At 31.3% G+C, this 27564-nt stretch overlaps 1 pseudogene; it reads right to left on the reverse strand.

The window, feature by feature from the left end:
• LOC111642830 (vascular endothelial growth factor receptor 1-like) lies at positions 1-27236 on the reverse strand (annotated as a pseudogene).
• Positions 27237-27564: the final 328 nt, after the last annotated feature.

Genomic DNA, 27564 nt, shown 5'->3' on the forward strand with positions numbered 1-27564 from the left:
TTAATTTCCTTCCCTGATCTTGTCGATGGCTGCAGCGTCCTCATCTCCAATAACGACTCTGACTTCTATTTTGTCATTTTTCAAAGACATACTGTCATTTACTATCTCAGCGGCTACGTCACCTTCCATCGGTATGGCACTACCTGTATAATTTTTGTGGCAATTGTGATCAGTCGGATTATGGCCATATTCGCACATTGTGCATTTTCTGTTTCGAGTGCGATAATCTAACACTTTGCCCGATAACAAACCAATAACTGCCCCGTACCCATTAAAAGAGTAGTAACATTTGCCGGTGCTTCTTCTACTCCAGCCCCTGTCGTAAGATACTATAATATTTATTACGTCAAGGACGTGAACAGCAAATCCGGTGATACTACCTTTTTTTCTTCTTCAATGGCAGCCATCATCTCCAGATGTATTTCGTTTGTCTCTTCTTTTGGACTGTAAAAGGAGAAGGAAAGTAGGCTGCTGTAAAATGTCATGCAATAAATTGAATTTTTTTTTCTATTAGACATGTTACGTTATGTACATCTTTATTTGCATAATAATAAATGTAGCAATGTATACTGTACAAGACACATGATATGAATTATTCTGTTAACGACATTGTAAAAAATCAAATAAAAGTATATAAAATGAAGCTAGTGTATAAATAAAACAAGTTATACAGTTAAGTCTAAAATAAAAGTAAACAATATAGTTAGTGTATAATTAAAGAAAATATACTATAAAGCTTACGAAAAATACTAGTTACAATAATACTTTTTTTTTCTCTACCTTAATTTGAAAAAAAAAATTAAAATAAGTTTTAAAAAATTTTGTCAACATTAAGCAAAATAAACAAAAATTTTACAATATCTGAAACTCACAATTCCATGCAAAGGTCTTTCATATTTTCAATAACCAACCGGCGTTCTTTTTGTCTTGCTTCAGCACAACTTTCTTCGGCAACTTTTTTTATTGCAGCTCCAACAGAAGATAAATATCTTGCGTACAACTTGTGGTCGATTGACGGCATATTCAAACATGCTAAAAGCCGATTTGACTCTCTGCAGCCAATTTTTGCCTCTATGCTACCTATATTATTAAAAATATTAAAATTATGTCAATCATTTAATGACAAATATGAGTTTTTTATTACCAAGAACCAACATCTCGTTAGTGACACTTTGATTCACAACTTCCTTTGATTGTCAGGGTGGAATTAGATCTGCTGGGACTTGGTGTTCTTTGACAGATTTGACATTTGTTATAGCACAACATTTTAAGCACTTGATTTTAAAAGTGGACAATACACCATGCTGTTTCTCCTAGACAAAATTTTCCAAACAAATTCGTTCGCTACAATGTGAACAGAACAATTTTTTGGCGAAAATGTCTACATCTACGATCCAACGTCCTTTTAATGAAACTTTTCCCTCTAGGAGGCAAGGCTTATACTTTTTCTCCTTAGTCTCCATTGTCTTGATGTTTTTGAGACGTATACCCTTTTTTTCTCGAATGATTTTGTCTAATTTTTCTTAACGAACAAACTTTCCTTCGTTTACACGCAACTGGTTTTTGGACCAATGATCCATTCCTAATTATTTATTTACATCAAAGAATAAAGATTAGGGAAGGTTACGTCGTGTACAATCAGCTGACGAAGTATTATATACACAGACGTACTGTTACTCGCATTTCGCGAAATAAGTACATGATTGCCAACTTTGCACACTAAATGATTTGCTAACTTATTAACTGACATGGTAACGCATAGACAATTAACCGGATTAACGCTAGATGGTGTACCTCTCGAGGGAGAAGCACCTTAATTTATAACGCAGTGCTGATGGAAAGAAAATAATAATAATAATAAGAAACTAAAATAGAAAGTATAAAACAATACATGTACTGAAACTGTCTCATTTGGTTTATAAGTTCTTAATAACTATGGAATTCTTTAAAAACATACAATTTTTATAAGATAATCATTTATTTATTTTTAATAAACGTACTTGCTATTTGCTTTTAAAATTAAAGTCGTTAAGTGGTCAAATATTTTTAATATTAGTTACAGTAATACCATCAAATACGTTTATATAAGATGGACTTGCGATTTCGGGTAAAGTTTTTACGTAGTAATGCTGGCTCGGTCGAATTTTTATATCGTCTGATGATGATGAAGTTAGGTTTTCTTTTTTTTTGTCTAACTGACGTTCCCTATTCCAATTTTCATACGTATGATATAGTTTTAGAAAATGTATTTTGATATCATTTTGTAAAAGATTTTAAATACTTTCAACCAGCATGGTAAAAGACGGCCTTAATGTCGGCTCTTCCTCCCAGCAATCGAGCATAATATTGTAACTAAAAAAAGATAAGCAATGTAGAGTAACAGTTTTATGGAAATGGACTTTTCACAAAAACATTTATTCACATGTCATCCGTGGCATAAGTAGGCTAAGCCATTTTGTATCCCCTGACTAATTTCTGATACATCACTTCGAACTCTACACCTGCGTAAGGTATTTCTGCGAGGGTGAAAAGTTCCCATAGAACTACACCAAATGACCACACATCTGACATAGTCGAAAAAACTCCATCCCTAATGGACTCAATGGCCATCCACTTTACAGGCAACTTGCCAACGCATTGCTTCTTATAGTTTTCGTCGTTGTACAATGTATTTGCCAGACCAAAATTGCATATCTTAATAATGTTATTTTCCGCCAATAATATATTTCTCGCGGCTAAGTCACAATGTAACACCTAAAAATAAAACGAGTAGCAAACACCCAAAGTTAGTTAAAATAAAATTAAAATCAAGTAACATGAAAAATTGTATACAGATAGGTGCTTGCCTTTCTTTGGAAAAGGTACTCCATACCATTTGCTACTTGATAAGCCCATAAAAAAAGATCCTCAGTGCAGAGAAACGCAACATCTTCATTCGCGTAGTCCCCTTTGTAATTAGAACGCCAACCTGGCTGGGAATCGTCGTCATCAAAATCATCACTAAATTCCATTGAGCCAACAAATGTCCGATCCTCTGAGCAGTAAATGCTGGTCTCATTGCTTGGATTACTGCCGCTCAAAACCACACTGAAATCATTAAATATCTTGTATGATGTCCAAATGGCCAAAAAAATCAAACTTATGTGTTATGTCTATGAAATTTACTATTTATAAGGATACAAGAAAATTTAGATTATTTTTGATTAAGTGGAAATGTTTTTTTTGCAGATGTTAAAACTTAATTCTTTCTATACAAACTCTGTAGCCAAATTACTTAGTGCTTTATCGATAAAAATCTGAATGGACGAACGGAAAAATTAATTTAAACTTCGACCAAAATCAGTTTATGGACTCAAAATACTCGTATAAGTATTCAAGATAAGTATTAATTAACGCATGTATTTCCTTACAACCAATAATCCTACTAATATTATATTTTAAAAACTACGCTGTCATCAACAGTTTTAACTCTCCCAAGTAGAACAACTGGAATTGTGATTACAAGTCAGGTCGTAGATTTAAAGAAATAACAATCTTAATATGGAAAACAGTTTTTTTGAATCCAAAATGTTCGTCGTACTGAAGACAACGTTTCGGAAATTTAACTTCATTGCTACTTGATACTAGTATACTACTTCATAACATTTTTTTAAATTTAGTTATATCATTTATTTAAATCGTTGTATACAAAATTCAATATTAATAGCGATGCCTTATGACTCATAATTCAAAGACATAAAGTATGATGATAACGCTATAAATAAAAACTTTTTCAAGTTCTCTGCTCTATTCTTCTCTACATGCAAACGATACTGATCGTACTCGGGCATGCCCTCCATAACACGCTCTGACACGTGATCATATTTATTCAGTTCTTTTACTATGAGATTTTGTAAGAGATGCTTAGTAATTACACAAAAACTCTTGCATATTTTCATAAAATTTTTCTATTTTTATTAATTATATCTTTAATTTTTCTGCAAAAATAAGATAAAAATCTATGCTTCTTGTATTTTATATTAAAAAAATAAGTTTGAATTAACGTATCGATGGAAAAATACAAGTATTTCCTTTGTACTTGGTCTACTTAACGTATAATTGCTTGAGAATTAAAAAAAGTACGAACAGTAAAATCATTACCTATTTGATGTTTTTCTTATACACGGGCCGATTTCACCTTTTTCTGATTTAATTTGATTAATAAAAGTTTGTCGATGATACAAGAGATAATTTTGCAGATTTCCAAATTTGCAAAGCTCAACAATCATCAAAAGCTCACCTGAAATGTAAAATAATTTTGTCTAATTAATACACTTTCTTTTATATGTGATTGCTCATAGTATTATGCGAATGCTTACGTTTGACTATATTTTTTGTACAAGCTTTCAAAATACTTATAATATTCAAGTAATGTCCCAGATAAATCATTATTTTAAGCTCCTTTGACGATGCAGTAATATACATTGGATCTGTATTTTTGCGAACTGTTTTTACAGCTACAGTTGTCTTAGATTTAGCAGAAAATATTCCATAAGCTACGGCCTTATACACGACTCCAAAAGCTCCACTTCCTAATTTTTTATCTTTATGTGATGGAAGAGAAATATATTTAACGTCAATATTAATAAAATTAATCTTATACTTTTTGAAAATATATTTATAATCTCTTACCCAATTTTATTTTTAGAACGAAGTTCTTTATGTCGCGTTACTCGGGGGGCTGGAATTTTAAAACCGACAGATTTTTTTTTTTTGAATCAGAAATCTCTTCCTCTCCAGTTTCCCTCCTTACCCCGTCCCCCTCACCAACTGTTCTCTACACACTTCCCCTCTCCTCACTATATATGTATATCTGTCAACCGTGCCGTCTTACTCTTCTGCACACCTTTACCCACCATTCCCCCTCACACTCCCAAGCAATTAATTTTCAAACCAATTACAATTTTATTTTCCCACAATAACTTTTATTTCACTTTGAATTTTTTTCTTTTACAATTCTTAAAAAAAAAAAAAAAAAAAAAAAAAAAAAAAATTTAATTAGCTTAAATATGGTAATGTAGATTAAATATAATAAGGCGCGTAATTACGCATTAAATATTTGTATTTTATGCATTTGATGCATAAAATACCGACCGATTTTTATTAAACCTAAGGTTTTTTTTGGCATTACAGTAATGCTAATAATTACTGTTATAAATAAATAAATTATTAAAATAAAGGAAATACAAAAGAATTTAAAAAAAGTAATGAAATTAAATATGAAAAAAAGGAATGATTTATGAAAAAAAAAAGGGAATGAAAAAAAAAAGATTAAATATGAAGATAAGAAAGAAATTAAATAAAGGAAATACAAAAAAATGAAAAAAAATGTAATTCAATAAAATATGAAAAAAAATAAAACAAGAAATAAAGAAAGAAAAAAAAACAAAAAATAAAAAAAATAAAAAAAAACAAAAAATAAAAAAAAAAAACAACAAACCAGGGGGGATAAATGGGTCATGGGACCCACGGTAAGAACGAAGTTCTTTAAACATGACATGAGTGTAAAAACACAATTCCTCAGGTAACAAGGGGGTCGCCAGACCCGTAGAAAGAACGAAGCTCTACAAACGTTAGTACTGCATTCATGTAGTTCACTAAACAAAAACTTGAAAAACGAATTAAAAAAAAAAATTAAAAAAATAGTTCAGTACTCACGATGGTTGAACTTCGTGAGTACTGTATTTATGCACGACGTCCTCACGAAGTTCAACTATCGTGAGTACTGAACTATTTTTTTTTTTTTTTTTTATTCGTTTTTCAAGTTTTTGTTTAGTGAACTACATGAATGCAGTACTAACGTTTATAGAGCTTCGTTCTTTCTACGGGTCTGGCGACCCCCTTGTTAGCTGAGAAATTGTGTTTTTACACTCATGTCATGTTTGAAGAACTTCGTTCCTACCGTGGGTCCCATGACCCATTTATCCCCCCTGGTTTGTTGTTTTTTTTTCATTTTTTGTTTTTGTTTTTTTTTTTTTTTTATTTTTTGTTTTTTTTTTTTCTTTAATTTTTCTCTGGGAAACTCCCACTGTTCACGCCAATCGTGAACTTTTAATTTTTTCTCTTCATTTTCTAATTTTCTTTAGCACAATACGTTAAATGCAATAGTTATATTTCCTGGAATTGTAATAGCTTTATCTTTGCTTTATCATCTTAAAGTAACACTTATCAATTTTATCACTTTCACTTTACATTTATACATACTTTAATTTCAGAACTTATATTTTCTTATCTTATCTCTTTTTCTACTCTGACTCATTTAACGACTACAGTGTATATTTGTATAGTTAACTTTAGTTATTTTCTCCGCTATTATTGTAATAAATCAGATACGTCTCAACAAGCAAAGAGCCAACATCAATTGCGCTCTGAGTTCCGCTAACCGCTATTGTTAATACATACGCTTTTGAATAAACGCTATTTTAACTACTACCACTCAACAGTTTATTGATCCTCAGTAATTTCCGAACAATCGATATTAAGATCCCCGCGTTCGTCAAGCATTTTTTGCTTGAACGTAACATTTTGGTAGCAGAGCGTGGTTTGGGATTGCGAGAGTGACATTTGACTGTTAAAAAACTAACACAATATACGCTAAGTGCAGTGACCATCGTGTTTGAGTGTAAGTCAGTGCCGTGAACTTTTGATTTTGTGTAACGTTCTAGCACGGCGGGTGGCATGGCAAGTTTGGCTGATGCATTACTCGCAAGCCAGGAAAACCTTTGAAACGCTATAAAAAATGCTTTGGCAAACCTTACTTAGTTGGGCACAGCAAATTATTCTAACGCCGTTATCACAGTTCGTATGAATAGCCTGGAAACGAATTGGAAGGAATTCAAAAACAATCATCTTACTCTTCTTAGTATACAAGAAAATCTAAGCGAGCAGGATTATATCAAAAACGATGTCTACGCAAAAACCGAGAAATTTTATCTGACTGCCCTTGCCACTATGCTGTCGCTTCTCGAGACCTATCCTGCGCCGATACTTCCAACTGCCGCATCGTCTTCTCAAGCTCCGTCAGCACCTACGTCATCTTCTCCCAAACTGCTCGAGATCTAGTTGCCGACCTTCACGGGTGACTACAAGTTGTGGCCAGAGTTTCGTGACTTGTTTATTTCTGGCGTTTCTTCCAGCTCGTTATGAAACAACGTTGAAAAGTTGTTTTATTTAAAATCGAGTCTGGCTGGAAACGCAGCTGAGCTCGTCCGCGGCATCTCTCTCGAGGGTGACAATTTTCAACGGACTTGGGACGCGCTGAAGGATGCATTTGAGGTGCCACGCGTGCAAGTTGATGCACTATTAAAAGGCTTCTTCTTGATGAAGTGTGTCAGTGGTGAGGATGCGGCAGACCTCCGTCGGATCCTTTCAACCGCCAAAAATCTTGTCGAAGGCCTTAAAAATCTTAAACGGCCAACAATTTCAGACGACGTCTTAGTTTATATCCTTGCAAATAGACTGGATGCCGTAACACGTCGCGATTGGGAAAAATCGCTCGGAACTTCGAGAGAGCCGGCTGCATTCAGTCAGCTGACTGAGTTTCTCAAGGGACGCATCCTGACGCTGTCAAGCGTAGCCTCGAGCAACGGGAAAGGGCAGCGGTCAATAGGCATGCATGCGCACCAGGCATCATACAGATCGAAGGTGCCGGTATGTTCTCTCTGCTCCTTGCGTCATCAGCTGTGGATTTGCGAAGCCTTCAAAGCCAGAAATCCAATGCAAAGGAGGGAATTCGTGCTTGAGAAGCAATTATGTGAGAACTGCTTGGGCTCTCACGAAGTTTCAACCTGTCGCTCCGGGAGGACTTGTTTTGTTTGTGGGGCTAAGCACCACACGTCTATACACGTTGACGCCTCAACAAACACCCAAGTAGCTGTAGTCTCTGCGAATTCTTCTGTGCTGATTCAATGCGACGAGCCTCTCAACGTTTTGGTAAGCGAAACAACATCTTTTGCGCCAACATTGCTACCCACAGCATGGGTCAGTCTGGTGGGGGTGGATGGCCAGGAACATTGTGTTCGAGCGTTGACCGATCAAGAATCACAGTGCTCGTTCCTGTCGTAACGCTTGGCCAACTCACTGCAGCTTCCACGCAGCCCTGCTTGTGTATCGATCGATGGAGTGGGTGGTGTTCATCCTACAGCCCTTTGCCGAAGCAGATTCACCGTCAAGTCTCAATATGCTCCCTACTCTCTTAAAGTGGATGTGCTTCTGCTCAAGGCGGTCGCGTCATATTGACCTCGAGTGCATCGGCCTACCGACGGATGGCCTCATCTACGCGACCTGCAGCTTGCCGACCGTACGGATTCACCATCTAGTGAACCAATTGAGCTGCTACTTGGCGCTGCAGTGTACGCCCAAATAATACGACCAGGTCATCGTCAACCTCAGCGTCCCGATGGACCCATCGCTCAGCAGACTGCATTGGGTTGGATTTTATCCGGGCCGATCGGGCCATCTAAGCTGCCATCAACTCTATCATCGGATTTCGCCAGAACATCGACGCATCATAATTTTATTTTTTCATAATAAAATAGCGGGTGGTATGTTCACGCCAATCGTGAACTTTTAATTTTCTCTCTTCATTTTCTAATTTTCTTTAGCACAATTCGTTAAATGCAATAGTTATATTTCCTGGAATTGTAATAGCTTTATCTTTGCTTTATCATCTAAAAGTAACACTTATCAATTTTATAACTTTCACTTTACATTTATACATACTTTAATTTCAGAACTTACATTTTCTTATCTTATCTCTTTTTCTACTCTGACTCATATAACGACTACAGTGTATATTTGTATAGTTAACTTTAGTTATTCTCTCCGCTATTATTGTAATAAATCAGATACGTCTCAACAAGCAAAGAGCCAACATCAATTGCGCTCTGAGTTCCGCTAACCGCTATTGTTAATACATACGCTTTTGAATAAACGCTATTTTAACTACTACCACTCAACAGTTTATTGATCCTCAGTAATTCCCGAACAATCGATATTAAGATCCCCGCGTTCGTCAAGCATTTTTTGCTTGAACGTAACACCCACCTTATATCGTACGGAAGGAGTTCTGCCTGCTCATCTACTGTAAGTTTTGGATTCATTAAATCAAGTTTCCCTTCCGTAAACTGGGTAAGACTAGATTCTAATAAAAGTTTTTCTTTAAACTGGAAAAAATTATTTACTTACAATGTAATTCATCTATATTATTAAGTTTTTTGATTTGATATGTACGTGTGTTGATAATAATCAGATTTATTTATTTACCTTTCCATGTTGTACTTGTAAGTAAAAGTAAATTGATAGAAAAGTAAGGATTGCGATGAACCATACTACTAATCCAGTATAAAAATTAGTATTTGGATTTCCTACAACGAAAATAATTGCTTTTATCAAAGAACTTTTTCCTGCTTTCAACATTAAATTCGGTCCATGCAATCAAATCGTTCATACTCAAATTTTCGAAGATAAATCATCATTAGACAATCAGAATTCAGCTTTATACGTTAAAAGAAATATTTTTTTTTTTAGTCTGATCTAAAATTCTAAAGACATATAGTTTGAAAATAAAGAATTAGATGTTTGATTGTATGTACAATATTGAAAATAATAACCTAAATATTCTAGAAAAAATTTATACATTAACAAGTTCTACAAGTATTATTATAAAATAGCCTTAAGCTACTAAAAAAACTAAACTGACACGATGCTATCCTGACATATCTCAAATAAAGTGCATCAAGCAGTTTTCGTTTGTATTGATTGTTTGAGAAATTTCCTGTCGATGGCTTGACCTTTTTCACGATAATTTTTTTTTATATTACACCCTGAAATATACAAGACAATAAAATCGTCTTAAAATCGTCTTTGAAAAAAAAGAATTCCTTTGTGTTAGCGCGTCTTCGGCTCACAAGACAGTCAATAGTAGTATATATCACAGTAAATTACTGCTATGTTGTAGTAAAAACTCATACATTTATATAATTTCCATGGTCTTGATAAGAGTTAATTAAGTAAGTGTAGTGAACGGTAAATTTGACTTAGGCATGAAATATAAATACTTTAAGGTCATAGGGTAAAAAAGCCCAATTTCGATAGTTGAGTTCCTATTAATATACAACTTCTGTTCATAAAATCCTATAGATACTTTTTACATCCACTCAAGTGTACATTCTTTTTTCTCATTTTCTACGTTATTACATTTTACACAAAAAAATTCTGATCTTATTCACGTGGGGACACCAGAATACAAATACATTTTTTGTACATACATTAACTGAAGTACACACACCGGAAAACAGAATTTTTTTTATATGTAAGTGAATGAATTTTTTTTTGTGTAAGACTTTATGGCAAGTTTTTTGATCTCTTAGAGTTTCTATCGTAACGTATCATTAAACAAAAAAATTGTTTTTTGGAAAGTTGGCAAGTCAACATAAGAGCAGAAAAAAATAACACAGAACTTTATTTCTAAGGAACTGGTAACCAAACAGAAATAATCATTGGTTATGGAAATCTTAGGATATAACTAATTGAATGCATACACACATGCAAATAAATACATGCAGACAGATACTATTACAAAAGTACCCAACTTTGATTACATAAATTCAGAAAACTAGTTAAAATCATGTTCTTTGAAAGGGTTGTTTTTTACTTCTCTGTAAAATGGTACAAAAAGCAATAAAATTTTTGAATACATAATGTTAAGCCCCTAGAGTAAGTAAGGCATGAAGTTACCAACTTTTGCATTGAACAATCGATGTTATTACAGGAATTATAAACAACCTTTTTTAAAACTACGGAGTCTTTATATCTTTACATTTGGGCAACGAAAAAAAAACATCAAATGCATTATATATGCTTCTATAGGTGCAGGCTTATAACACCCATCTTGTTTTCTATTATAGAGAAAGCATGACCTCATGAGCTTTACTATTTAAAAAATTTGTCGAGTGTATTTATAGTTGACTGCTCGGCATTACATGAATTTTTGTTAATCAAACTCTTGTCTGTTGCTAATTGAAACGATTTATATTTTGTTCAATATTCAGTACTTTATTCTTAAAAAGTCAATAATGCCTTACATAGTTTTAGATAATATAATCAAATGGAAAATATACTGTACTTTTGTATAGTACAGACTAATTTTATTCGTTAAAGTTTGTTTTCGAAAAATAAAAAAGAAATTTAAGGAGCGCGTCATTACTGTTGGCAATGATATTTGTTACCTTTCACAACAATAATTTGTGATTGTTCCACTGTTCCGTAATCGTTCTTAGCATGGCATGAATAATTACCAGCATCTTTTTCAAAAAAGTATCTTATAGTTAATTTTTGATTGTTGTCCTCAAAAGTATACTGTGATGACATCTTCAGAGGTACATTGTTTTTTGACCACGTAATGTTAGGGGTTGGAATCCCTCCAACATAACATAATAATGTCAGGGGATTCTCAAAATCTCTTGCCATCACTGTTCTCTCTGTAGCGTTCAAATTTACAAGCATAAAAGAAGGTGGATCTATACAACAAAAATTACCATCAATGGAGTTATATGTATAAGTGTAACAGATAATCTTCATCGTAACTATTTCTATAACCAATTTCGTTCTTACCATTGATGTTAAGAAAGTATGATTTTGTAGGTATTTTGCGCGGAGGATATCCATCAAATCCATTGTATCTTTCTATCCTTTTGCAATAATAATTCTTTCTATCTGATACACTGACGTTATTGATCGTTAGAATGGCTTGATAAATGAATCTAGTTACCTTCGTTGTAACGTTTATTCTTTCTAAACATTTAGAAAAATATGTATGATTGGTTAAACAATACTGAAAATTTTCATCCACGACACTTAAAAAATGAATCTAAAACTGACCGGAAGTATCTACCACCTGACCGTTATCATCATACCACTTGACGATGGAGAAATAATTTGTCACAACAGCACATATTAAAGAAATATTGTCACCTTTATGAAAACTTTTATTTGGTTGTATGATTCCAAAATATGGTTTATTTACTCCATCTGAAAAAAAAACAATTATCCACGCAACAGTAACTTACGACCAAAAATAAAAATTTTATAAAAATTAAAGTTAAACACTATTATTTGGATTTATGTACCTGCTATGCGAATTTCCTTTGACGTAGAGGCACATCCATAGCTATTGCAAGCCGTGCATGTTATTACACCAGATGTTACTAGCTGTTTCAGTTCTACCGTTGACTTTTGTTTGAAATTGCCATTTTGCTCATCTGTTTCTATTCCCTGGAAAAATAAGTCAATATTCAGAAAATGTTATTTTTATAGTTACATTCATATAACAATCTAAACGTACGAATGCAGATAAACAAATTAATTCTTATAGTAACTAACAAACCTGTAAGTTATGTTCTGTAAGGTCAAGTGTCAACGTTTTCGTCCAATAGTTAATTTTGGTCCAGGATATATTCGACTTAGGATGACGATCGACAAGGCAAACAAACTTGGCAGTTTTATTAAAACTGTAGTAAGATGTGAGGTAAGTTTTGTTAAATCGGACCGTTGGTTTACCTGCAAGAAAAAAAAATCGAATGCTTGACATGGAGTTCCATAACAAAAAGCAGCATAAGTATTAAGAACTGCAAGATAATAAAAAAAAAAAAAAATAAATTCACAAAGATTCAGCCACATGTCTGCCGACAAATTTAAACTTTTTTACTTAACTGAAAACAAACTTGCTTCATGTATAAGCTTTACAATTTAAAAGTAGAGTCGGCCATTTTACAGGAAGGAGTTAGAAACGTTAAATGTCATTTTTCAGTTTCAGAGAGTTTTATAGTCATAATGGTTACAAAAACAAAACCATTTTATCTAAATTGGTAGATTGGAAGTACAAATTTTGAGCCCAAGCAAGTATATATCGACTAATATTAATTAAATCTACAATATTGAAGCCTAAAAACAAAATTTATTCTATTTGGTACTTTGTTTATTCAAAAATTGTATAATTGCAGTCCATTATTTTTTTGAATGTCTTATGGATCATTTTTTGATGAATGGGCTACTTATTTTTGGACGTATGGCCTTAATAAATCTTTTTTGTCTCTTTCTGTAAATGATGCAAAAAAAGCTAGTCTGAGTTTAAATTATATTTCTAATGTGGAATACTAATTATAAGTGTAGATGGTTGTAACTTTCATTGACATAAAAGTATACACATAAGTTCAATACACAATTACAAACATAGTTTCTATCAAGCCCACTAATCTACAATTAGGAAGTGCCAATTTTTTTTAAATTGTAAAAGTCTATAAGGCATATTTTCTTATTACTGAGATTGCAGTATTTAAATACTATCATGTAAGTAAAGATAATCACATTGTAAAAGGTCTTTATGAGAGGCGACCTTTTTTTTCTTGTAATAGGAGAATATAGTGTAAAATAAAAAATTGTTAACTCCCTAAAACTCAAAACTAGTCCGAGATCATCGTTATTCAGGTGCAACAAGTCTAAAGAATAAATAACAATTTTACCACTGCCTACAGACTGCTTCCATTTTTTGATAATTTTAAACTAAAAATACTCAAAACTGAATAATAAAACTGTATGAAATAATTGACTTTCTAATCTTTTTTAATTTTCAGTCTCGTTCCGTTCAATATATTTATGTCATGCGAGAATCAAACATATTTATGTACCATAAACGTCAAGATAAAATTTCAAATCCTTTACTATTTTATCATGTTTAGCTGTAAGCGTGAAAAATCCCGTGTCATCTTTATCGATGTTTAATAGAGTCAATTTGCTCATCGTTCCATAATCGGACATTCTTAAGTTTCTCCAGTAGGGATAAATTGTATAACCTCGAGGGTGAGTCCTGAAATGGAAAAGATTTTTTAATAATAAAAAAAATGAATAAATTACGTATACCAAAGCAATATAAATGAAAATATTACCACTTCAAAGTTGGTATTGGGCATGCATCAACAAGAGCCAAAAAAGTCACTGATTTACCATCATCCGAGTGTATATTTAGATTATCAGATGTTAGATTAATGTATGGTTTATTAGTGTCTACAAAATTAAATTTACAGAGTTTCATTATTTACGTAGTACTGTGAAGGAAAGATAATAATCATAATGATAACAATAATAATAAACGAAAAAAAATTTATCAATCACTCACCAAACACGCAAACGTGAGTATCAAGACTCTCTTCTTCATCAAACGAAGATCTTACTTTACAAGTGTAGTTACCTTTATCATCGTGAGTAACATTGTTAATAATGAGCTCAGACGTTATAAGATTGACTAAATTATAAAATCCTTTTTCTTCTACTCGAAAGGTATTTATAATTTTTCTGGAAGTCTTGTAAGTACATGTTTTTTATTAGTTTAGCACCATATTTATAACATCTAATTATTCATATTTTAGGACATTAAAAAAAACTGCATATTAAGTTGTAGTTGTGTTACATGTACCACGTTATGTGGACTCTCCCAGGAGATAGTGTACGAGGATTCTCTTCTTATTTCAACTTTGCATGTAAGTTTCAATCTCGAACCCGTTGATACTGCTTTTTCACCGTCTATTCTTAAGATACTCATACATGGAGAGATGGTAGTACTCTGAGCTTTTATTTTTATTGCATGTGAAAAGTTTTTATTATCAACAGTACAAGTATATACACTGTCCGTACCCCAATTTGCTTCTTTAATGACAAAACCAATTTTTGAGTCAAAAGTGATCTTTTCACTCAGTCCGAAAACCTAAGAAAATTAAAAATATGAAAGAGTTTGCGTCGTTTTCTATATAAGTTTGTATCATGCATAAAGTATGTTTTACATGTCCATTCCTTTGAAGAGTCACTTTAAATTCAGGGGATGTCGTTTGACATGGTAAGATAAGGTGTTGAGAACATCCCGAAGCCAGTAAATAATAATTATCATCATTATTTATATGTACGAATGAACTTTTAGTGGCTGCGCATGGAAATAAGCCATTTGTCAGTAAGCGTTATATTTAGTATTATTCAAGTTTTTAAATAAAATTTAGTTTACAAAAAAAAAAAAATCCAAAATGCGCAATACTCTTACATTTTACGTAAACGTACACCCAACTAATACTCAAGTCACTGTAGTTTTTATACGTCATACTTGTTATTTGTTTGCTTTCATCAGCACAACCATACCAGCCAGTGTCTCCAAAAACGGTTGATAATCTTATGAATGTCTTGTGGGTACTCCTGACTTCTGGTGTAATAAGGGGCTGAGAGGTGGTCTTTTTTTTTTAAATGCAAAAATTAGTGGTTATTATTTCTTTCAAGTATGATTTTTCTAGAACTCATCAAACATGAAATGGTAGAGTCATTTAACTTACCCTACTCCTTTTGTCACTGGTAGGGAAATAAAAATTAACATAGCTATTGCTTGTGCACGTAATGTTTAGGGGTTCTCCTTCATTTATTTCTAACTCAGTCACATTTGGATACAGTTGAGGCTTAAGTCCATGGCAGCCTAAAAATTTTGAATTTATATCCATGATTAAAAGTAAGAAATCTTTTCTCGATTTGGCTCTATGAGGAAACTTACATACTATTTAGTAAAACATGAAAATTATAATAGACAAACAGTCCTAAATTAAGGTTGAAGGAGGCTAATATGTACGTTTGTAGCACTGAGCCTCCTAAAATAGTAAAATTAATTATTACCATGCAAACTACGCTTTTAGCGGTACTGCCTTACCAGAGAGTTTAATTCTTTAATAGAATAGTAAGAGTAACTTCTTATTCATCGGCTATTCAAAGTATGGAAATATATTCTCAACCTTTTGATAACTTCAATGTAAGAAGTTCAATGTAATCTACACTTTTAAGTGTGTTAGTAAACTAAGTACTAATCTAACAAAATCTTATTATTTAGTATAATAACTGTTGAAATATATTAGAGAATTAATGATGAAATATTAAATAAGAAATACTCTATAACAGTTTTTTCTAATCTTATTATAAGAAAAGTTTTGTTTATGTACAAGTAATGTGTACATGCTTTCTTCGATTATTTAAAATAATATTGCTCATGAATGATATACATTTCTAACTTTAAATAGACTAAGTATTTTTATTGTGAAATAGATTTATTAATAGAACAAAGTGCATCATTTGACTAATCTTCAGAACAAAAAATATACAATAGTTAAGGTATCTGAGATTAAATCTTCAATTTAGGATTTTTAATTTTACTGATAAGTGTGCTTGTTAAAAAAAAAGTAGAAAAACTATACAAAAATACATGTATACCATAAACATCTGAAATTGATGTTCACACTCTCTCATTGGTATAAAAACTTTTTTATTTATAACAGTTATTAACAAGATATATACTATTGGCACAACGTAACAAAATTTTTGATAATCCAAATTTCATCATGTGATTTTCTAAATACATTCTAATGAAAAAAAACTATTAATGGGCAGACTCTGTTAGTCAGTTAACATAATCAAGATAATGAGTAAACTTTATAATTTTTGTATGTTGATGAATACTTAGGAGTGATCAACTACCTCACAATTTTATAATAATTTTTAAACGAAGTAAAATCCTCAACTGAAATATTTAATTCAGGAGTACATCAGGCCAGTAACTAGTTTTTAAATAAGTTTTATTACATGGCACTATAATGATTTATTTTATACGTAAGTTTTAAAACATTCTGCACAATTAGTAGATTAGGCTTCACAACAGCACAACAAACCAATAATAGAGATAATAGTTTAGTGTGTTTGAACAAAATTTTTTAAATAAATTTTGTCATAGTCTTAAGTCAAAATTATCTTATTCTGTTTTATATTGTCTTTATTTTGTCTCATAATTCGAAGAAAAAAAATTCAAGTTACACTTACATAGTATTGGTGATAGAAAATAATGGTTATAAGTATTAATAAACAAGCCGATATAAGTATAACTCTTGACTCTTCTAAGGCCCTAGTGATACAGGAGTAAAATTATAACTTTTTATTAAATTTAAAAACGTATACTCCAAAATAAATAACATTCAATGTAAACATTGCTGAGACTTATTTATAAAATTCATGATCTCTTTAATTTTTTTACATAATTTTGTAAATACACTTATTATTAATGTGCTTGAATTTATTAAGAATGAATTAAAAAACAACTCTCTGTACGTACCGTTGGTTAGCCAATCTAATCAAGATAAGCTGTTAATCAAATGACAATTCTTTGTTAATAACTGCTTGAGTATGAGCAACTACAGCATGATTTCATAATTATTTTCGAACAGAAAAATGTACTTGATTACAATATTTAATCAAACAGTATTTCTTCTTAATTACTAACATTTAAAAAGGTTTTTATTTTACAGCATTACAAAAGATTTTTCTAATCATTATAAATTTGAAAAAAGTCTACATAGCTACTAATAAGATTGTATCGAATTGCACTTGATTTAGATTTAAAAGTTAATGGAAAAGTTAGGTTTTCCATTAACCACGGATTCCTTTAGTTATAATTTTAGCTCTGTTTAAATACGGGTCAAAAAAAAATTTTCAAAAAGCCACTTTCTTACTAATTAAAGTTATCTGACTGCTCAAACATTTGAGGTATCTCCAGAGGGTAACGTAAATTTTTTATACGATATACTTAGTTATATAATTTTGAACGTATGTTCTTAAAAAGTAATGTAAGAAAAACTTACAAGATCTGTAAGGTTTTTGAAATTGTACTATAAGCTTTTGTTAAAAAGGGGCCCTTATTTGTTACCATAAATTTTTTGAAATTATGAATAGGCCAAATAAAACATAGAACCGTGGCACTCGTGGAGTCCAAGCTCTCTTTTTTTGTTTTTTAGCACTACCTCGTCAATTAGTTAAATTAATCCACCTCTAAAACTATGGTGCGAGAAAAATAAATCATAGAATGGGACCAAAAATCTTCGATGGGGCACCGGTAGATCCCCACTTTTTGCAGTTTCTATCAATGATTTTAATTTATGTTTTAAAATTGTGCTGTTCATACAACTAGAGCGTTAGTTATAAATTTAAAGAGTATATTTTTATGTATGCATACCTGAAAGTGCAATAAGAAAAAACAGTATTTTTGACCACTGAAAAAAAGTTGGCGGATCCTTCCAACCTCGAGTGTTCGACATCATTAACTGTAGGTATGTTCGAGTAGTTGCAATTAAATTAAATAATTGAGGCTAAAAAAATGTAGACTTCAGTCCAATTATTTTTGAAAGTAGATCGATGTAAGTAATGTCTGAAAAACACACGACTAGTAGATGTATCGTTTAATGAAGTTGAGTATTTCTACCTCGTTGCAGTGGCCAAGTATAAAATAGGGAAGCCTTACACTTATTCGGCAAAGATAGAAGATGACTTCGTCTTGTCACCTGCTACGCGCAGGTGTGAGCTTGTGATTTGTTAAACAGTAATTAAGCTAATTCACGATTAAGTATAGAGAGAGAACGTACTATGTACTTTCAGTCATCTGTCTTTGTTATAATTTAACACTCTTTTTAAGTATTTTACTCTGAACTTCGAAGTATCCAACCAATAATTAAAGCTGAAAAAGTTACGAATTTTTTTCAGGTGATGAATCTACTCCTACTATTTACAATAAACGGTATTTTGGATAAAGATGTATTACAATTATTGTAAGTACTTCATTAGATCAAGTGTTCTTTTTCCAAAGTGCATAAGACCAGAATTTTGTATTATTTTTTCTTTAAACTTCAAATAATTATTAATTTGATAAAAACAATTTTTTTATTGACACGGTAGTTCTTGAAGTATTAGTGTTTTGATGAAAATTACAGTATTTTAGTTATCTTTACATGTTATGCTTTCAAATATAAGTAAATTAAAAAAACTTAGGAGTTGTAATTAATCACTCCTTCATCCTTTCATTCTTTTTTTTGTCCTTTTATTAATGAACTAAAAAAATGCCTATAGTCAAAGACCAATTTTTACAGATAAAAAAAAAGAAATTCAAGTTTTATGAGTTATTTGATAATAGTTTTTTTACATGGATTTAATACGAAAAAAAATATGGCATAACATTCGCTTTTTAGGCGTTTTACCCGTTGATACAGACGCATTAGAAAGTGTAGCAGAGCCAGCAGTTACTTAGACAGAGATTCATTCTCTCGACTGTCGATATGACGAGCAAAGCAAGAAATACACACTTTTCACCTTGCTTTTAACTAGGTTTTTCATTTAAATTTGCACATAAAAACATCGGATAATTTTTCCCTTTAAATAAAGACATTTAAGAGTCTTGTTCAAATCTTAACTATTGATAAACTAAGTCATGAGAAAAAAAATTATCTTTGCTTTTAATGATCATCTTCTTTCTTTTTCTTCAGGGAAAAATTCCAGCTTTTCTTATACTGTTGCGTAGGATTCTATGGTCTTGGGGTGCGCACGAAGTAAATAGTCGAGGAACTAGTATCAACGTCTTTATTAATGCAAAAACGAGAGAAGAGCGCGTCGCGTGTGTACGACCTTCGTCCTTGACGGTTCCAGCCAGAGAGAGCGCTCCTTTCAGCATCCTATCTGCTTATCGCTTTGCTCCCTCCCACTACAATCATCTGTAGTAGGCCCCAAAAAGAGGAGGCGCACGTACGTGTAGCTATGATATCGTACGTGACAATACACAGATAATAATTATTTTACAATCAAGCATTTTTACTGATTTAACGTATCATTTGTTGCAGAAATAAATTGAGCATACCTCCTGAAAAGTTTTACCCTTGCAAGTAGTGGTAATCCAGAAATATGCACAAATAATTAACATTATTAAATTTAACTGGACACAACTGCAGTAACAAAAACGAGGTGATATTAAAATCGCATAAAACGAACTTCAAATGATTGTATTACATAGTTTCGAGGTATGTATTGTTGCATCCAAAAAGTGGGTGAAAAATGAAACACGTGCCGATTTTTTGTATGTTATTATTAATATTGAAAATGAGCCATAAATTTGTTTAAGGACTGCTTTATTAGATAAAATATCACAATAAATCAGTTAAATCCAAGAACCCAAATTTCAAGGGTAATTATCGAAAAAAATACTTTATCATATTTCTTTATTTCAAATTTATTCACCACAGTTACAAATATCATTTATAATCAATATGCACCGTAGTAAGTTATTTTAAACGTCTGGATCGATGACTTCTGCATCATCATATGGATGGAAAATAACATTATGTACCTGAAATCCCACATCCAATTGCCTCTCATAAGCTCCATCACTAGCAAGATATCCGATAACAAAAGGTGTAATATACAATTGCGAATCTTTTTTTTTCAATGTAAATCCCACTTTTGCCCGTACTATGTAAGTCCACAAGCCACCTTCATCTTGACGATTAACAATATGGACATCATCGTTGTCATAGAATCTATGTGTCTCAAATTTTAACAATCCAAATTTACTTCTACCCAAGTCTCCAAAAGTTGCTTCGGATACTGCTTTACCTGTTGTATTGACGGTAAAAGTGGGATATTTTTTGACAAAATCTTCAAACGATGACGCATAGTCAGTATAATTCAACAATTTGTATTCACGAGTCTCATACTTCAAGTCAGTTTTTGACCAACTCAAGATCATAGTAAATGCGTAATTAAATCCTATCGTTAAAACAATCGATGAAACGGAGACCATCTTGAAGTTGTCTGCAGACCCCCAAAAATAATTGAATATTTTCTGATGAATTTCACTTAAATGATGTAATAAGCACCTGAATGCTAGAGCAAATCGTTAAAGAGAATTTCCTCCTGAAAATAAAAAAAAACACTTTCATTGACATTGTTTATCAATATAAATCGTATTGCATACACGTAACATTAAGGTGGAGCCTATTCGGAAGCAAGTCCTCTTTTTAATACGAAATAGCTGCAGTTCTTCAACAATAAATATCAATCAACAATTTTCATCATTGATGATGAAACTCATATGTATGAAAACTACTAGATACTTTGTTATGATCACATAGATCTAAGGAATAATTGCATGCAAGAATGGAAACAACCAACCATCAGTACTATATAAGTAGTACAAGTAGTAGTTGTACCATTTATGATATTAAAATCAAAGTGGTCGTTAAGTCTACAATGTTTTTCATTAAATCAAACCCAAAGTATGTGGTAATAAAGGTAAAAGAAAAATAAAAAAAATACGAATTTAAATTTACCTGTATTCCTATTGTTATTCTGTAATTTAAAAAAAAACCTTATTTACACCAACGTAGAATACAATACTTTTTCCTTTGTTACATTTTATTTTCTCATGTATGTACCGAAATCTTTCCTGCTAAGATCAAAAGTAGCTTTTTCACATCTCAACAACGAGACGTACTTTGTATATCATGACTTTTGACCTTTGTTGCCAAACCTAGTATTATTTAACGTTGATATCTGGCTTTGACTGTGGTATTGCTAAGTACCAATACCGCGCCGTAAGTATATTTAATAGAAGTTATGTTACCCCGAAAGTTAGTTTACTTAGATTTTGAAATAGAGATTACCAGATTCAAGTAAAAAGTTTTCTTGTGTAAAAGAAAAAAGGAATAAGACTTACCTTTTTAAAAAAAAAATCAGTGTATACTGACAAGATGAAACAGTGTGAAATGACTCCAATGCAAGTAGTGTCCGAATAAGTTTGTACAGCAGCAAAGTTGGAAATAAAATGCCCAATTACATGAGCGTTCACCAATACTTCGCTGTACTAGACGACGTGGAATCGTGACTGTTTAAATTATGTACTTAGAATGCCCAGTAACCAATTATTGTTCTCCACCTCTTAGGACCTATACCACAAACATCCAATCGTAAAACAAGCAGTGACGTTTTTTCATGACACGGTACCCCCTCTTTCCACCTCAACTATGAATAATTTACTACCCTACCTCATTTACTCATACTTTCTCATTTACAACATACTTTCACTGTTAACTGTATCGGTAAAAATAATCTTTTAACGTTGTTTTTTTTTAGCTGATAATCTTATCACATTTTAAGGTTTTTTTTTAACTTACATAGTTAGGCAGAACAATAAGTGGATTCGAAATGGTGTGGGTGGACATGGATAGATATAAGAGTTACGAATTACAAAATAAAATTTAAGAGAAATTCGTAAAAACCATAAAGATTTATGTAAAACCTCATAGTTTTCTCTTCAATATATATGTGGGTAAATATATTTTCTTGCACTTATAAAAACTTCGGTTTCCTTTGATTTTTTAGCTAGAAGAAATAATACATGAGAAAATGCACAAAAAATATCTCATTTGTGTCCCTCATTCCAATAAAAAAATTTTTTTGAGGCCCACGTTTAAAACCGGGCTTACTTTACTCCCCCCAAAAAAAAGTGTCCCTCAAAAAAATTTTTTTTGTTAAAACGGGGGACAAAAACCAGATATTTTTTGTGCATTTCCTCGTATAAATTCATTTTCTGAATGGCTTTTTTTCTATTGCCATCTTTGATAAGTCAGAGTTCGAATATAATCTGGTACCAAATTTTCAGAAACTTTTTTTTTTGGCAATGTAAAAAATACTTGAACTATAATTTTTGTTTTAACAGAATATTTCTTTACAGTTAAAAATTAAACTGCAGTCGAAGAAATGTTTGCAGTCTACAAGAATTCCTCACTTACAATTATACCGATTTTAATAGTGTCAGGTTAAGGCTGTAAAGAAAATAAAAAATGTAAGAGGACCTGATTTATCACATGATAAAAAACGAATTATCTACTCACTTGGGTTATATTTTAATCTCTTTCACTTCAACTTTTATCAAAACAATTCGTACTTTGATTTACATTAATTTTTTTTTTGTATCGTTCTACTACGATGATATATTTTTCTACTTTGAGCAGTTTTGTAACCTTTGGACATTTACTGTAAATCTTACTAATAAATTTTCTTTACCTCTACCCTCTTAAAAATTCAAATACACCGATAATTAAATTATATTACAATTAAATTTTTAACTACTTTTACAAAGATACGTATAATTTTGTTTATAGAAAAAGCAAGTGTTTTAGTCTGGTAATTCCTGTATTTTTCTACGCTGATCTCCCCTGTCCCTTCTCTCTACCTTTCCTATCACCTCTCTTCTCTAATCCCCTACTTTTCAGGCCCAAGCCAGCAGAGCAGTTAAATATTTAACGGAATAAGGGTAAAGAAATTTTCTTTGATTCAAAGAATTGGGTCGCTCAGCGTAGAAAGATGTTCACCAACGAAAAGTGTTATTTATAATAAAGGCGTTATGTAAAATATTAGTATAAACCCGTATCAATAATATGGATTTCATCAAAGTAATAGAATCTTCGGGTCTTAAAGAGGATCAATCCAAATTTTCTTTTGGCTAAATCTCCAAAAGTTGATCACGATACTGCTTTACCTGTTGTATTGACCATAAAAGTGGGATATTTTTCGACAAAATCTTCAAATGATGACGCATAGGAAGTTTGATTAAATCATTTATATTCGCAAATGTTAGAATTTACATCCTCGTCAAACCAACTCAAGAGCACGTTAAGGAGATCAATGTAAACGTACACAGATTATTTCACAAATATTTTATGACAACATAACTATTAAAAAATAATATATTGTGAATATTACAATGAATATTAAAAATTCAAATAATTAATATTTAAAAAATTAGCGTGAATACTTCGTGTATGGTTCAGAAAGGCTTGTTCTTAAAATTAACCAGCCAACAGCACGCAGCGTTGCCAAAGAAGATTCTTTACATGTAACTTTCTAACATCATTACGAACATCCTGTTGAAATTCCAAGAAGATCGTACACAAAACACTATGTGTGATAAACGGCCTTAAACGTTAAGGCCTTAGGTATAAAATTTACGTTTGTTAATAATCGATTCAATTATTACCTATGATACATTAAAAAATTGTTTATTAACAATGGAAGTAATTTGCATATCAATATTTTTAGTAATGGTAAATCGAGGAATTATTTGATGAATGTGAAAGTACTTTGCGCATCGCTTTTAGAGATTTGGTACACAATAAATACTAATTGATTGTATACATAATGTAATTTTTTTAATAACTGTCATTTGGAATCTTTGGACTACGTTACTTTATGAAAAACATAATGAAGAAAACTAGTTAATTAAATAACCAACTAGGTTGTTTAAATGCGTTTAGTTACGAAATATTTTATCTGAATTTATATTACCTAGATAGTGATACAAACTGTATAATTAGTTGGAAGAAAAAAGTGCTAAAAGTTTTTTGATAAAATAGTTTATTGGAAAAAAAAATTGTAGTTTAGAAATCTCAAGATTGATTTATTTTTTAAGAAAATATTCATAGTTTGATATAATTTTCAACTGTTTATACACATTTATATATCATACATTGAAGTATTGTAAACATTGCGAAGCAGCTTTTAGTATTAATTTAATGGGACTATATTATAGCATCCCGTAATTAATGTTAACAGTATTTTATTCATTTCACTTTTTTAAAATAAATTTTAAAAAAGGCATGTTCCTAAAAAATTATGATATCCATGTGAAAAAAAGGTCAGGTAGGTTTAATATGATTTTCTAAAGCATTTACATAGTGGCAACGTGATTTAAAAAATACAACATAAATTACTAAGTTTAATTTTGTGAACGTACGAGAACAAAACAGTGTAATACTACAAGCGTTGTACAAAAAGTATGCTACACCAAAAACGTTAAACTTACTTGACCTTTTATTTTGTTAGAAGGTAATTTTTATGGGGATTTCTCTAACATCGACTTTAGTAACATGCCATTTTCAAGTTTCACTTCTGCTGTAGGTCTAGAGACCTTACCTTAGATTTGATACTACTGCTTCACAGAAGTACCTTATTTTAAAATAAAGGTATTACAATTTTGTGCTTGGATTTTATCAGAATGGATTCTTTTCCAATCACGCTCATTTTGTTAGCCATTTAATACACTTAAGATAAACAGATAACTTAATTACTATTTTTTATTGAAAACGATTTTATAATTACTTTCGAACAATTTTAACGAAACATCGACCAAATTGATTTTTTTTAAATAAGTTTCGTTTTATTTCTTTTTTACAGTTTTATTTCTTTTTTACAGTTTTACTTCAATTGTTGCGTGGATTTACATGTGTGTTGCGTTAACGGATGTGTAAAAAGCAAGTCAAGTTTTCTACTTGAGCTGTAAATTATGCCATGTTTAAATCTGATCCAATAAGAAAATGACAAAACGTCCAGTTTTTAACTCATCAGTCTTATAACAATATTCAACTGATCACAACAACTAACTCTATGTGTTTTTTCCTTAATTATAATCATTTTATAAATTCTTGAGTTATTCTTTTGCCATCCACGGTAAGATCACAAGATCCAATCCTCTGATTGAGGAGATCACCTCTAGTACATATTATACCATTATTTTCGAGTATCTAATACATTATTATTAAGTTGGTATGACCATCTCCAGCTTATTCATATGCTAATACAAGATTATTTTTGTACTTAAAAGTTAGAAAGAATACAAACGTAAGACAATCATACATTATTTTCTTATACAAGGAACCATCTTCTGTTAATCTTTAAAAAAAAGGTTGTTTGACACGAATGCCATCTTAACTATTGAGATGTCTCATAGCCTAACGATATATCTTTGAAGCAGAGCATAAAAAACTCTTTGGGGGGCCCCAGTTTAATGGTGATAATGTGAAAAATCTAGCTTTTAATGCTAACCACGCCAAGGATGCAGCAAATTCCCATAGTTTCGAAAAAATCTCAAAGAAAGAAAAGGTAATTATTTAAAAGTCTTATGTCTCGGTTTTGTTGTACGACATTTCAGTAATAATGTTACAACTAACTGTGAAAATCAAGAAATTAAAAATCACTATGTGTAACTTTGTTCTCAAATATTTTGTGCTTTCTCAATTTGAATAAGTTAATAAGGTAGAGCAAGGATAATAAAATGAAACTTAACTAATTAGAAACTAAACATAACAATGGTAAATACATACTACCCATTAATTATACTATTTCGTGTTTTTTGTATGTGAACGTCCTTATCACAAAAGAGTCGTTGCTCTTTCGAATTATTATTTTTATCTTTAACTTCAACTTTTCCTTAAACAATGCGCATTTTAATCTACAAAAATTTAAGTTGTACCAATATACCATGGTGATATATTATGACAGTACCAATATATTTTTACTTATGTATATACCTACATATTTACCTTTCACTTTTCTACTTTTGGCCCTTGAAGTCCATCTCGTTAACTTAAATTATCCACTTATTCTACAACTGATGAGTTTTCAAATCTTTTTTTTCAACAGATTATCTTATAAAATGAATTAACTGTATCTTTAAATAATTTTTATTTCACCATCGTATTTATCAACCAAAAGACAAAAACAAAAAATTAAATATAAAATTAATACATCATCAGAATAGCACTACTTGGTCTATAATATACTAGTTAATTATCTAAAAGGTCATTAAATTTTTTTTCAAATAATTCTTAATTAAATTATCAAAATAATATTTAAAAAGTATATTACTCTGTGCGTTAGTCAACTGTACGATTTAATTTCTCATGAGTGTCATAGATTTTTCTGATACTTTTGTATGTTATTAACAATAATGAAAATTATTCATAAATTATCTTAAGAATTGCTTGCTAATATAATATTCTGTAAGGGTTTCCTCAAATCAAAAACAAGAATTTCATAGGTGAACAGTAAACACGGAAAAAAAATACTTTCTCACATTTATGTTTCTCAAATTTATTTACCAAAAGACCATTTACAAGCAATATCGTCCGCATGAAATTATTTTAAACATCTTGACTAATTCTCATTCTGTCACCTACTGGATGAAAAGTAAGGTGATGTATATTTAATTCCATATCTAATCTTCTCTCATATAGTGCATGATTAGTAAAATACCCACCAACGAAAGGTATTATATATAAATTCGAATCGTCTCTTCTTACCCTAAATCCCACTCTTACACGTACTACGTAACTCAATATTTGGCTGCTTTCGTCTTGAGCATCAATGATATTGACTTCATGAGGGTTATCAAATATTCGTGTCTCAAATTCCAATAGTCCAAATTTACCTTTACCCAAATCTCCAAAAGTTGATTGCGACTCTACTCTACCCGTCATATTGATTGAAAAAGTGGGATATTTTTTGACAAAATCTTTAAACGATGGCGCAAAGTAGGAATAATTCAACAAGTGTTGTTCACAAATCTTATATTTTACGTCATGTTGCGACCAACTCAAGATCATAGTAAATGCGTAACTAAATTCGATGAATATTAAAATTGACGGAACATACATCATCTTGAAGTTATCTGCAGATCCCAAAAAATAATTGAATATTTTTCGATGAGCTTCTCAAATAAGATAACACTTTAATGTTATTGTAATACGTTGGAGAAAGTCCCCTGAAAATTGAAATGAAAAAAAAAACTTTATTATTTGAGTAACA

Source organism: Copidosoma floridanum, unplaced genomic scaffold, assembly GCF_036245765.1.
Source record: "Copidosoma floridanum isolate Cflo_tuat_1 unplaced genomic scaffold, Cflo_Japanese_pri ptg000020l, whole genome shotgun sequence".
In the NCBI taxonomy this organism is placed as follows: Eukaryota; Metazoa; Arthropoda; class Insecta; order Hymenoptera; family Encyrtidae; genus Copidosoma; species Copidosoma floridanum.